The sequence below is a fragment of the Zootoca vivipara genome, chromosome 2 (genome assembly GCF_963506605.1).
Source record: "Zootoca vivipara chromosome 2, rZooViv1.1, whole genome shotgun sequence".
In the NCBI taxonomy this organism is placed as follows: domain Eukaryota; kingdom Metazoa; phylum Chordata; class Lepidosauria; order Squamata; family Lacertidae; genus Zootoca; species Zootoca vivipara.
This window is the reverse complement of record NC_083277.1, coordinates 22,736,521-22,749,231: the sequence shown is the minus strand read 5'-3', so window position 1 is coordinate 22,749,231 and position 12,711 is coordinate 22,736,521. Positions and strand designations below refer to the sequence as shown.

The 12,711-nt window shown below is 42.6% G+C and overlaps 1 protein-coding gene across 6 annotated transcripts in view; it reads left to right on the top strand.

Moving 5' to 3' along the window:
* The window catches only part of FHIT (fragile histidine triad diadenosine triphosphatase), a 1,048,086-nt gene that overhangs the window by 139,581 nt on the left and 895,794 nt on the right, over positions 1-12,711 (top strand). Inside the window, exon 3 of one of the 6 annotated variants that reach the window (XM_060271291.1) lies at positions 5,921-6,024. The exons of the other annotated variants lie outside the window; for them this stretch is intronic. The gene's annotated coding sequence lies outside the window, so the exon portion shown is untranslated. The remainder of the gene's footprint in view (positions 1-5,920; positions 6,025-12,711) is intronic. 6 annotated transcript variants of the gene reach the window in all.

The window sequence follows — 12,711 nt, the reverse complement described above, 5'->3', positions numbered from 1 at the left end:
TTATCTTCCTTCACATGGGAGCAGCAACTACCATGGGAGAGGTGAATCCACTGCATAAAGGACAAGGAGTCAAAGAAATAATTACATTTCATTTAGTTACAGGGGAAGTTCCATGACTTGCTCAGCATACCCCCCCCCCTTTGGACATGCCCCCTGAACTTTTGTTTGTTTGTACTCTTTGATTAAATTTGCATCTATTTGTTGATGAGATTTCATTTACCGCAGATAATTTTTTGGATTCCTTTCCCCAAGGGTACAGCTGCACTCCCACTTGCGATTTCCCGAGAGAGAGGCATACCGCCTCTGCCAAGCAGGGACTGAACAACTAGGGACAGACTTATCTTGGTGGGGTGTGCAGGCAGGGTGCAACCCATGCTCCCATACGACACAGAGGCTCTGCACACTCTGCTCTCATTTGTGCTACCTTACTTTTCGAAATGGGACGCAGATGGCGCGGTGGGTTAAACCACAGAGCCTAGGGCTTGCTGATCAGAAGGTCGGCGGTTCGAATCCCCACAACGGGGTGAGCTGCCGTTGCTCGGTCCCAGCTCCTGCCAACCTAGCAGTTTGAAAGCACGTCAAAGTGCAAGTAGATAAATAGGTACTGCTCCAGCAGGAAGGTAAACGGCGTTTCCGTGTACTGCTCTGGTTCGCCAGAAGCAGCTTCGTCATGCTGGCCACATGACCCGGAAGCTGTACGCCGGCTCCCTCGGCCAATAATGCAAGATGAGCGCCGCAACCCCAGAGTCGGTCACGACTGGACCTAATGGTCAGGGGTCCCTTTACTTTTCATGATAGCATTTTAAATTTGCAAAGGCATCCTTACAGCAACCCTGTAAAGTAGACTGTGGTACAATGTTAGCAAAAAGAAAAAAACAAAACCAGAAGGAAGAACAGTACTAGCACCCTAAATGCTATCGATCTCTCTGTCTCTCCATTGGTCTATCATGGCATATGCGTTCTTCGGATACAGTCCACTTGATAAGTTGCATCATCACGGGCAATGTATGAAAATTTACGTAATGCTCATAAACAGGCATCATAGCAAGAGCCTTCCACATGGTGCTGGATTTCAAGCAGTCTGATCAGTCACCTGATTTGCCTCCCCGCCTTAGGAACACATGGGAGGGACCTCTTTGCCACAGCTAAGTGTGTAGTGCAAAAACCTGATTGGCCAGAGAACAGGAGACTGACAGAAATGTTTGCAGAGCTTACTTGAGTTCAACTAGAAGTATAAAATGTATAAAAGGCATTTTCTGCATTTTGACTGGGCGACCTGTGCCCCAGTAGGAGCCGCCTCGACCGCTCTCATGTTAGATGCTTACATCTAACTCGCATCTAGTTCTGTCCTTGTATTTTTATTCCACTCCATCCTGCAGCCTTAGAGCTGGTAACAATTTCTACCTTTTGAAGAGAAGAAACCACAAAGATAAAGGAGAGATGTGGCAGGATGTATAGGTAATTCTGAAATGATGTATCAGTGGGAATATTCCTGCTGCCTTCCATTCCATTGACAATAACACAGCTAACGAAAATTGTGAAAATGCAAACCAACACTTGGAGGTACAAATTGTCAAGCAATTTCTTTTCCCTACCCTGCATCGCTGTCTGAAATTAGACACTTGAAGCTTTAAAAACTACCACTTAAAATTTGAGGGAAATCATTTTGCTGGAACTTTTTTCATTCTCTCAACATCAGCTGTTTCTGCTTGCTCGCATGTCACCTTGTGTCGGGCTGCCTTGGAGAAACGGGTCCAGGTAGGCAGCTATTTTTCCTCCAGTGGATCTCCGTGGCAATCGCGGAAGAAGGAATGCACGTTCCAAGAGAAGGGAAAGGGAAAGAGGGATGCTGCTTGGGGCCTTTGTAACGGCCCAGATGGCTTATTCCATTAATTAGTGTTCTGCTTTTAATCTCCAGTCAAAGCTGCAAGTTGGTGCGTACGTTGCCAGGGGAGGACATTCCTAAAAGCCTTTAAAAAAGACAGGTTGCAAAAGCAGTTTGTCTGTGGACATTTTGTACGACAGGTATGGAAAACCTGTGGCTCTCCAGTTGCTGTTGTTGGTGTGGGGAGAAATGCCCTTCGGGAGTTCAACACGGAGGCTCAGAACATGTTTCGAATTTCAGAATTGAACACACACACTACTGGAAAAAAGGTGTAATCTAAGTCAGCAGAGGCAGCTGCCCTTCTCTCCCCCCCCTCCCTGGAGAGTCGGAAAAGGCCGGAAGGGCTCCACATGGTTGAGGTGAAGAGGCAGCAGCAGGAGGAGAGAAGCCAGGCCTGCATTCTGACGGTCCCCATATAAGCCCCCGTTCCGGAATCTGTTTTATTTATTTTACATATTTGCTCTTCCCCCACCCCAATCCACAACAACCCTGTTAGGTAGGCTAGGCAGAGAGAAGGCAGCTATTGGCCCCCAGGTCAACTCAGGATCGAAGAAACCAAGATTCAAATCCATCTTTTTTGGGTGGTGTTTCAATGAGAAGACAGATAATGTTGGACAAGCTTCCCACGTGGTCAGCTGCTCATTCCTGGGTAGAGTCTGGGCGTGTTCTGAAGTGCTTTTATGATGCTCCACAGGAGTGGCTAGTGCTCTGTAGGTGTGCCTTGAAAGATTTCCCATATCCTTTACAACAAGCAAAAGTTTTCCTTGGCAGAATCTTTGTGAAGAGGGTTCCCAGAAGGCAGAACGGAGCCTCTGAATTAGATGGTGTGGGAGAATCTCTGTGAACCAATTCATCACACAAACTCAATCCCACCACACATTTGAAAAAGAAGAAGAAAAGCCAGTGCAGTTCTGCATTCAGCAGCACTTGCCTTCTCTTTGGTACCTTGCTTATTTGTGCTTTCCTTTTTTAAAACATGTAGATGGAAACCCTCTATTTTTATATGTCTTCTGTTGCAGACTTTGGTAAAAGTTGGAAGATTTATTTGGCACGTGCTTCAAAACACCTCAAAGTATTTTAGGTAAAAAAATGTTTCTATGTGAACAAGAAGTCCTTGTAAATCTTTCGATCTCGGGTTTCTTGTGCCACAATCTAAAAGAAACTAAAACAAATGAGTTTTCTTCTCTAGGCTTGGCTTCTATAATGCATTTTATGTGGACCTGCCCTTGAAGACAACGAGGGAATGTTCCTCTGTTATGAAATGCAGGTGTCTGCCTTTTGTCAGCTGTTGGAAGATTTATATACAGCAGGCATCCCCAAACTTCGGCCCTCCAGATGTTTTGGACTACAATTCCCATCTTCCCCGACCACTGGTCCTGTTAGCTAGGGATCATGGGAGTTGTAGGCCAAAACATCTGGAGGGCCGCAGTTTGGGGATGCCTGATATACAGGTAGGCCTTGGAAATGTCCCTTGACTGACACCACGGACAGTTGCTGCCAGTCAGTGTGGATAATACCAAGCTAAATGTGGACTTGATTCAGTGTCAGGCAACTTCCTGTGACAGTTGCAGTAAATGCTCTTGTGCCTCTGACCCCAAGTCAGTTTCAGTCTTTTGTACTGAGATAGAGGGACCAATGGACTGCTTCCTAGGAATCAGCAAGTGTTCTTCTTTAGCTGACTTTGCAAGAGTTATTCCAACGTGCATTTGGTTGAATTGCGGCCTGTGTTCATTGTCCATTATATCAGCTACTCACATCTTATTGATGTCTCCTAGTTTGCTGCTTACCCATTTTAAAGCCATCTCAAACTTTTGGTGGTTTTAAACAAAAACAAAAACAAACAAATGCAGCCCTTCCTTGGTGGCCACACCAAGGTGGAAAGCAAGAAGCCACAGCAATAAAGAGTAGACTAACTTTGGATGATCACGCGTTGCTATTTTTCTAGAAAAAGAGGTGCCGGAACTCACCATGAACACCTCCCTTGTTCTCTTAAAATGGCAATGGCACCCACCTGAGAGGTGGTGGAACTGAGTTCCAGTGAGTTCTGGCTGAAGAAAAGCCCTGACTCTTCAGATAAAATGTGTACATTCACCGCCAGTCTCCCAAATCATCCTGTTCTGAAATTGTTAATTGAAAGGCTTCTCTAGCCCTAGAACAACATCTGGGCTACTTCCAATACTGCATTTATATTGTAGTTACTGTGGTTGACTGCATTTTTTTCTTTAATTTAAAGCAACTGGAATTTAGCAAGTGATAGGGAAAACATCTCTGACAGGATGCCCATCTATCAGGCTCCTGTTTGGTTCAGACAAGAGGAGCATCACAGAGCGTGTGACAAGGCATCTGTTGTTTGAAGGGAAGCTGACAAACACATGCAATAAGCTAGACTGTTCGGGTGTTTTTGGAAAGACGGAATACTTCAACAATGATGTACGAAGGGAAGAAAAGGGACACAATTCTAGGGTGGCTTTCATAATTGCTTTGAAGGGCAGTATTTTTTTTACAGTGGGGATATCAAAACTTGATTTATTTTATTAGTCTGATTGATTTTTAAAAAAAGACCATTTCATTTCAGGTTGTTCTTGAGATTTTATATATATATATATTTTTAAAAAAGAATCCAGTTCTTACACCGACAAGGCTTGTCTATTGTGACCACTAAATTAAGTTTCTCTTTGACATCTGAAAACCAAGTCAGCCTTCTGAGGACCATTTTGTTCTTTGAGCCACTGTGACTTGGGGAAAGTGATTTTTATCTGTGAACATCATCTTTTGTAGATCTTTGAATAGGTTTCAAGATTCTGGAGAGGAGTGGATTTTCTTTTTAAAAAAATCTCTTGGCTTTTTTTTTTTTTTGCCGCTGTGAAAGTAGTGAAGTGCTGAAAGCTCCTTTCTTTCTTGATTAATGGAGACTTTTTGAGAGATTCTTGGCAACATGTCCCTTAAGATAGGTTCCCCCCCCCTTAAAGGTATGGAGGAGTAAGCAGGTATGTACTTTCAACAAAACAGTCAGAGAAAAAAAGGAATCTGAGCACAATTTGTCCGTATGCTTTAACAGCATAGCATAGCCTTCCTGCCTCCACCCTCTCTCTAAGTCTCCCAGTGGTTTTTCATCTTGCTCATAGGACACATAAAGGGACCCAGTCACGGACGACTCTGGGGTTGCGGCGCTCATCTCGCTTTACTGGCCGAGGGAGCCGGCGTTTGTCCGCAGACAGCTTCCGGGTCATGTGGCCAGCATGACAAAGCCGCTTCTGGCGAACCAGAGCAGCACACAGAAAGGCCGTTTACCTTCCCGCAAATGGCTGGAGGACTCATGCCCTATTTTATATGAGGAGTCTGTACAGTGGTGCCTCTACTTGCGAATAACTCTACTTACGAATGTTTCTACTTATGAACGGAGCTCCGTCTGCCATCTTGGATGCGGTTTAGATAGGATTTTTTCTACTCACGAATTTTTAGATAGGGTTGCTTCTACTTACGATTTTTTCTCCCAATGCATTCCTATGGGATTCGACTTACAAATTTTTTCGACTTACGAATGTGCGTTCGGAATGCATTAAATTCGTAAGTAGAGGTACCACTGTACTACTATTGCTAATACTACTAATATTAATAATAGCGGCAATAAAAATGGCACCATCAAAAGGTTATCTAACTTGGATCTTAAAGAACAGAGAGGTACATATGTGTCAAGCTGTTTCCTTTTTTGACTGTTTTCCAATATTAACTACATTGTGGTTTAAGATTTAAGATAAAGAAACAAAAAAATCTCATAACCAGTCTTGCCACATTCTTCTTCTTGGCCCATGCAGTGATAATCCGTTGTCTGAGCGCTTTGTATCCACATGGTTAATAAGGACATGATGTATATATCCCTTTAATAACGTATTTATTTTTCAGGATGTCATCCTTGTCTCGAGCTGTTGGTGATATAGTGTGCATACATGTGCCTGTTACTTTATGGAACTCTTTGGAAATATTTTTGTCGAATCCCTTTAGTGAATTATTAATGGAAATGTTTCTTACATATAGCTGAAGAATTAATTCAGAGCATGAAGGATCATATATCATGCCTGTATTGGTACTGGAGCAGATGTTTTTTTCCTGTTGTACTGCCACTGTGACGACTAGTAAACGTGAGTAAGAATTTAATGGCACAGTGTGCTGAATTTAATTAGCTAATAAATTCCAGCACCTTGTGTTTTCCACCCTAAATTATAGAGGTGCCATTTATGTACCTGATCTATGTTCGGAGCTGCCTCTCACCTTTTTGTCTGTGTACAATAAAGCGCTCAAATATTCCCTTTGAACAGGTTAGCGTATTATTTTTTTATACCAAACTAAACTGCCTAACTTCCCAATGCATTCAGCAGGTGGTTGCTAAGGTCTATATCTTTGATGATTGTTGTGGGAAGGGAAGCCTTCCTCTCCACTAAACCACAATAGCTTGTAATGTCAAGTGTCTTCAATGGTGAAAACGATTACATTTCTTATTTTTGAAGGCGTATCATGCTCATTAGGGGAGAGGTGTTGGTGGGGTGGGTCAGCCTCAAGTGTTTGAGCCATCTTCCAATTGCAATCAACTCCCGATTCAAACTATGCATGATGATGCCACTTACTGAACCAGCTTACACAAGGTTTTGGAATCCATGCTTTGTGCCCAGCTGAGAATAAGCCTTTTAACTTGACACATTTATTGTCTGCTGCTTATTTCACAATGCAAATGCTTGTATGGGCCCCACCTGCAAATAAACAGTTTACATAATAACATGAGCTTCCTAGATTAGGGTGGAATCTACACACATTAAAAAACAATGTGAAAATGCTTTTTGAAAAATACATTGAATTTGGCATAGCTCAGGATTTTTGATGATTATATATTAATGAATGAAGTAACCAAATCCTGAAGGCAGACTAGAATTGAACCAAGTTAAAGGAAGAGAATATAGAAGTAAAATGTATGTGTGGAAAAAAAATGGATAAATATAAATTACATAGGATATGATTGGAAGACCTTTTTCTTTTTCCTTTTTCCTTTTTCATGTTTGTTTGTTTTTTCCTTCTTCCTTTTACACTTTTTTTCTTTGAATGTGAAATTTTTTTGTATATAACAATGAAATATCTTTTTTCTTCTGTTATCTCTTTTTTTGGTAAAATGAATATATATGACTTATGTGCATGGTTTTTAAAGCTTGAAATAAATAAAAAACATTTCAAAAAATGAATTTGGCATAGCTCACTGTTGCCATCTAGTGTCACATTTGTATATTGCACTTTGCAACACATTTAAAACGTTTTATTTGCAGCTGTATAGCTGAGTCCCAGGTCAGTGGTCCTTCCAGTGGCTGACCAGATGGCTTTGGGAAACCTGCAAGCAAGCTGTGATTCCCAGCAGCTGGCATTTAATGGCATAATTACTCTGCCACTGGATAATTGAACACAGCCAGTAGTTGGGATGGAGTATGCAGAATGCAAAGTCAGCATGCTTCAAACTGATTCTTGCACTATAGGAGGAGAGTATGCCAATAGTGATGATGTGGCATATAGAGTGTTGGGGCAGGGAGACCTGAACTAAAATCCTCCCTAACCCCCAGAGATTAATGGGTGGCATCAGGTCAGTCACTGTCTCCAGGCATAACCTGCCTTACTGAGTGGTTGTTGGGGGGAAATGAATAGGCACCCATCAGCTCCAGCCTCAGCAATTCCCAATATAGTTATACCTTGGGTTATGGCTGCTTCAGGTTGCGCATGTTTGGGTTGCGCACCGTGCCGAACCCGGAAGTCCTGGAACGGGCTACTTTTGGGTTTCAGCGCTCGCGCATGCGTAAACATTAAATCACACTTTGTGCATTGCAGAAGTGCCGAATTGCAACCTGCGCATGCGCAGATTTGGCGCTGCGGGTTGCAAACTCTGCGGGTTGCGAACATGCCTCCTGCACAGATCACGTTCGCAACCCGAGCGTCCACTGTACCTTAAGTAACAAAATACCAGATATTCTTGTAGTATCTCCCCTCGTTCTTGGGAACCATACACACCTGTGATTCTCGCAATAGGAGGTGGGGTAAAGGAGGCACAGGCATGACTGGAGAGAGAAGGAGGTGAGGGGGGGGGAAAATTGAGCCCATCCATAATTAGTGCATTGTGAAGACATGTGGAATTCTTGCTTGTGAGCTGATTGACAGTACTGCAGTCCACTAAGTGCAGGCATCTGATTTTAGCAGGTTTCTCCTTCTTCCCTCAGTGGCTTAGAAATTGCCCTGTGTTTAAAGGGCCATCGTTCTTTTATTGGGGTTTTCTCTTTCCTGTGGTAAGAGTGGTTGCGACTTTGGTATAGCGTAGTTCTCTCTGAGTAGCTTCAATATTTTATTGTTACGTTAGAGAGGTCAGAGAACAGCTTCTGTATACCAAATAATGAAGTCTTTTTCAAGTTGTTAAAGAGATCCAGATGAAGTTTTTGAGGTAACTTCTTTTGACGTGCTTTTCGTGGCATGATTTTATCATTTGTGAAGAGTACCACTATCTCTTTCCCTTATATATGTACTGTGAATATGAGAAAGCAGAAAGGATTTTCATGCACTTTTGTTTTTCCAATGGAGAGAATTTTGACCGTACAGGATAGTACACACACACACACACACACACACACACACACACACACACACACACCACACTTCTGTATTTGAAGAGCTCTCTGAGGTTTGATTGCACATGTTCCTGGGTAGCTCACCAAGCTAGGCCCTTCGGGCCATGAGCTTCAGACCAATGGGTTCCTAGTTCAAGTCCCAGAATCCATGAAAGGACTCTTCCCCCTCCTGCAGTTGCATTATGCCAAAAAGCATTATGCTATCTAGGCCAAACTACTGAACAACAGGTTTTCTGTATTGCTTTCTTTTTGGCCCAAAGTTAAACTCAACAAAGTTGCCTACAAGGGCAGAAGGAGCACACAGCATTATGAATGAGGCCTCCACAGTTTCTCATACGTTAGGGAAGTACTGAATCTTAGAATGTAGATCTGTCTAACCCTTTGGAGAGTGCTCTCTGCAAGGTGGGCTATAGCCACCTTCAGATGTTTTGGAGTACAAATCCCATCATTCCTGACATGCTGCCTGCAGCTGTTGGGTGTTAGAGGCAACATGGCGGCTGGCTATGGGCTACCTTCTCTTTGTACCCATCAATAAGTGTGCTTTGGGTGGGTAAGTGGCTGAAACTGCCATTGCTCATTTTCAGGTGTGTGCTCAGGTTAATAGTACAGCTGATCTCTTGAATGCTTGAGATTCATATTGCAAAGCCTGTTTTTTTTCAACCAAGTCAGTTCAGGCTTGACTTGACGGCCTTATTACCAACTATGTAGACTAAGTGAGAATCTTTCCTTTCATGATTAGAATTCTGCAGTGTGGCGGCAAGAGCAAACACCACTACAGCTATCAGGTAGACATCAAAGGCCTGTTTCTTAGTTTGATGTTCAGCTTGCCAAGGCCCTTTTTCTCAGCGGGTCAAAATCTTCTTTTGTTCTTTTGAACACTTTGGGAATTACAGGAGATGCCAGTGACACCCACTGATGAGGGCATCAGCTCCCAACTGCGGCTCTTACCGGAAGCAGAACTCAGTGATGACTCTGAGAAACCATCGGGCTTTTCAGATCTTGCGGAACTGCACAATGCCCTTTTATTCCAGACAATGGGACTTAATCGGTGGGGATTTTTTAAATTTTTTTAAAAAAGCCTTAAGACATGTTTTAAATAGTGGTGAGTTTCTTTCTCACTCCCTCTTTCAAGAGTTCATTATTTTATTTTATTTTATTTTAATTTCTTCCTGACAGTGTATGAGCATAGGGGGTTGGGGGTCGGGCATGGGCTGTACCAGCACACAAAAGAATAAAGTCAGCCAGCCAGCCCCAAGTGGTCATTTAAATAAGGCTTGTGAATCATTGTCAGTAAAGGCCATGCGACAACTGAGCTGCTCTATTCATTGCTCCGTTGCGTTTTAAAGTCAGGAATTGGGATTTCAGGGTCATTGGCGCCGGGGAAATACACACCAAACCTCTGGGGTTGCTGACGTGAGGAGATTGTCAGAATCCAAGGCTGCTGGGGCCACTGATCTGGACCCATTCCACTCAATGTTTGGCTTGATATATGAATCGCTTCACACCGGAGCTCCGAAGTGATTTACGGGGATGATAATATAAAAAATATAATGTGCAATAACATACCTAACGCAATGTACGATAAAAAAATCCAATGAAAGAAAATGAATTTACTGAAAGCGTTCCTCCACAAATGTTGCCCAGCAACATAAACTAACCTCCCCCATGAATAAAAATAATTTTAAAACAGACAGTTGGTGTCCTCCAAATGCCCAGGAAAATAAAAATGTGTTTGTCAGGAAGGGGACAAAGCTGGAATCAGGAAAGCCTCCTTGGGGAGAGCATTCCCCAGTTGCCGGTTGGGGACACCACAGGAAAGGCCTATTATTTTGATGTCACCCTGTGAACATCTCTTGTTGCCCGTGGTTTTGGAAGATGCCCTTGTGGATACCAATTTGAGCTCTCCTAGGGAAAACCAGCTGGGGGAGCAGAGTCACTTTAATTGCTGCGGTTTGCTAACAAACTTAATTAGAGCAACACACAGTCCTCAGAGTTCATATGCAATGCAGAATTGTGCAATGCAGGAATCTCAACGGCGGTGCTTCCGCAATGCTACTTCATTCTTGCAGTCCAGAGGGGCTGTAGTGGTTGTTGCAAAATATTACCTTCTAACTTCTATAGTAATTTCTGGTTTAAAAGCAATATATAAATTTATTTTATGAATAACAATGTCAAAATAGGGAATGGGTAATAATTATAAATCCAGTTTCAAATATCAGAAATCAGAAATTCTGTGTTCTGGCTATCATGAAACAAGGAACATTGTTATGAACTAGTTTTTTTCCTGGCCCAATAATTGGGTCTCAAAAATGGGGTTGGGCAGAGCGATTTAATCAGTGGATCTAGATTCAGGTAGGTAGCCGTGTTGGTCTGACGCAGTCAAAATATATAAAAAAATTGTCCAGTAGCACCTTGTTGTTTAGTCGTTTAGTCGTTTAGTCTTCGTGACCCCATGGACCATAGCACGCCAGGCACTCCTGTCTTGCACTGCACCTTAGAGACCAACTAAGTTTGTTCTGGGTATAAGCTTTAGTGTGTATCTGAAGAAGTGTGCATGTACACAAAAGCTTATACCCAGAACAAACTTAGTTGGTCTCTAAGGTGCTACTGGACATTTTTAAATTTTTTTTTTATATATTTAATCAGTGGAAATGAATTAACAAAAACTGTATGAATGTCGAGTTTACATGCTGTGGAAGCTAAATTTGTGCCTAACGATAAAACCTTTTCCTATAACAGGAAAGTGTGGCTAACTCTCCCCCACTCCCATTCCCAATCTGGGATTGCATAAATTGAGGTTGCAGTCGTATACTCACCTGAGAGTAAAACCCATTGAATTCATCGGGGATAACTTCTGAGCTTTGGTTTGCATATATTGTTTTGCATTGTACCTCATCAGCTCTTTATTCTAATAATCTGTTATTAATCCTTGCATTCAAGTCAGTGTAACTGAAGATGACAGGTGTAAAAACTTGCATTTCCCATCCCAGTGAAGTGTGAAAAATATTTGGGAATGGAAAAATATAGCCTTTTGCTAAATCTAGTGACAGTGCCTAACTTTGTGATGAAAACACATTATTGTGAATGTCAGTGCACTGGGAATTGTTTAGACAGGCTGCAAAGATGATTGCTAAAGAAATATCAAAAGCAATAAAATGCAGAGCAATAATCTTGCATTGTTTTGTTATAATTTGACGGTGTTATGGTTGTTGCTATATCCGCTTCACATAGGACTCACATTTAATGCGACAGGTGATTCTTCACCAAGAATTCCAGGGGGGAGAAGGGAGCTTTGGATATTTATACATCCTGCCCCTATTTACTAGAGGTCAAGTAGCTTGGCTACTACAACATGTAGCTAAATTTACAGAAGCTGGTCAAAACAAGTGCATCTTGCTTACCAGCCGCACGGGGGGATTAGCAAACCGAAGCAATTAAAATTCAAGATTAAGAGGAACATGAACTTCTGAAGTGGTCCCTGCCTAATTTGTAATGCAACTATGGCAACAACTGTTGAAATGCCGATCTGTTCCTTCTAATGCACGGAGGTTCCCCTGTTGATGAAATCAATACTGTTCTTGCCAAGTTGCATGTGCTGATGAGGGCACACAACACAGCTACCTTGCTGAAGTTAAGTCGATCTGCATCTGGGAGTGAGTGCCTCAGTGGGGGAGAACTTTTGGGCACCCTTATGTCCACTGAGTTCCATGTTGGAAGAAATGTGAGATATGAATAAATAATAAATATATAATGCCAGTATGATGACTACAGTTACTCCATGCATAAACTGAAGAGGGGAAGAAAAGAGATTGCATCCACATTTGTAATACTATGTACTCGGCCATTCTTTCTCAAAAAGGGTACAGTGGAACTTTGGTTTCCGAGCGTCTTAGAAGCTGAATGTTTTGGTTTTCGAACCCCGAAAACCCGGGAGGCAATTGCTTCCGTTTTCGAACGCGTGTTGGAAGTTGAACGGCTTCCAAGGCACGTTTCCCCATTGAAACAGCTGACCGCCCCTTGCGCCTCAGTTGCCAAACGTTTCGGAAGTCGAATGGTCTTCCGGAACGTATTATGTTTGACGACTGAGGTTCCGCTGTATTGGAGAGCTGCAAAAGGCACAAAAATGGAAAAAGAAAGGGGGACAGTCAAAATGGGTTTCTCCCCTGTGAGAAAAGGTTC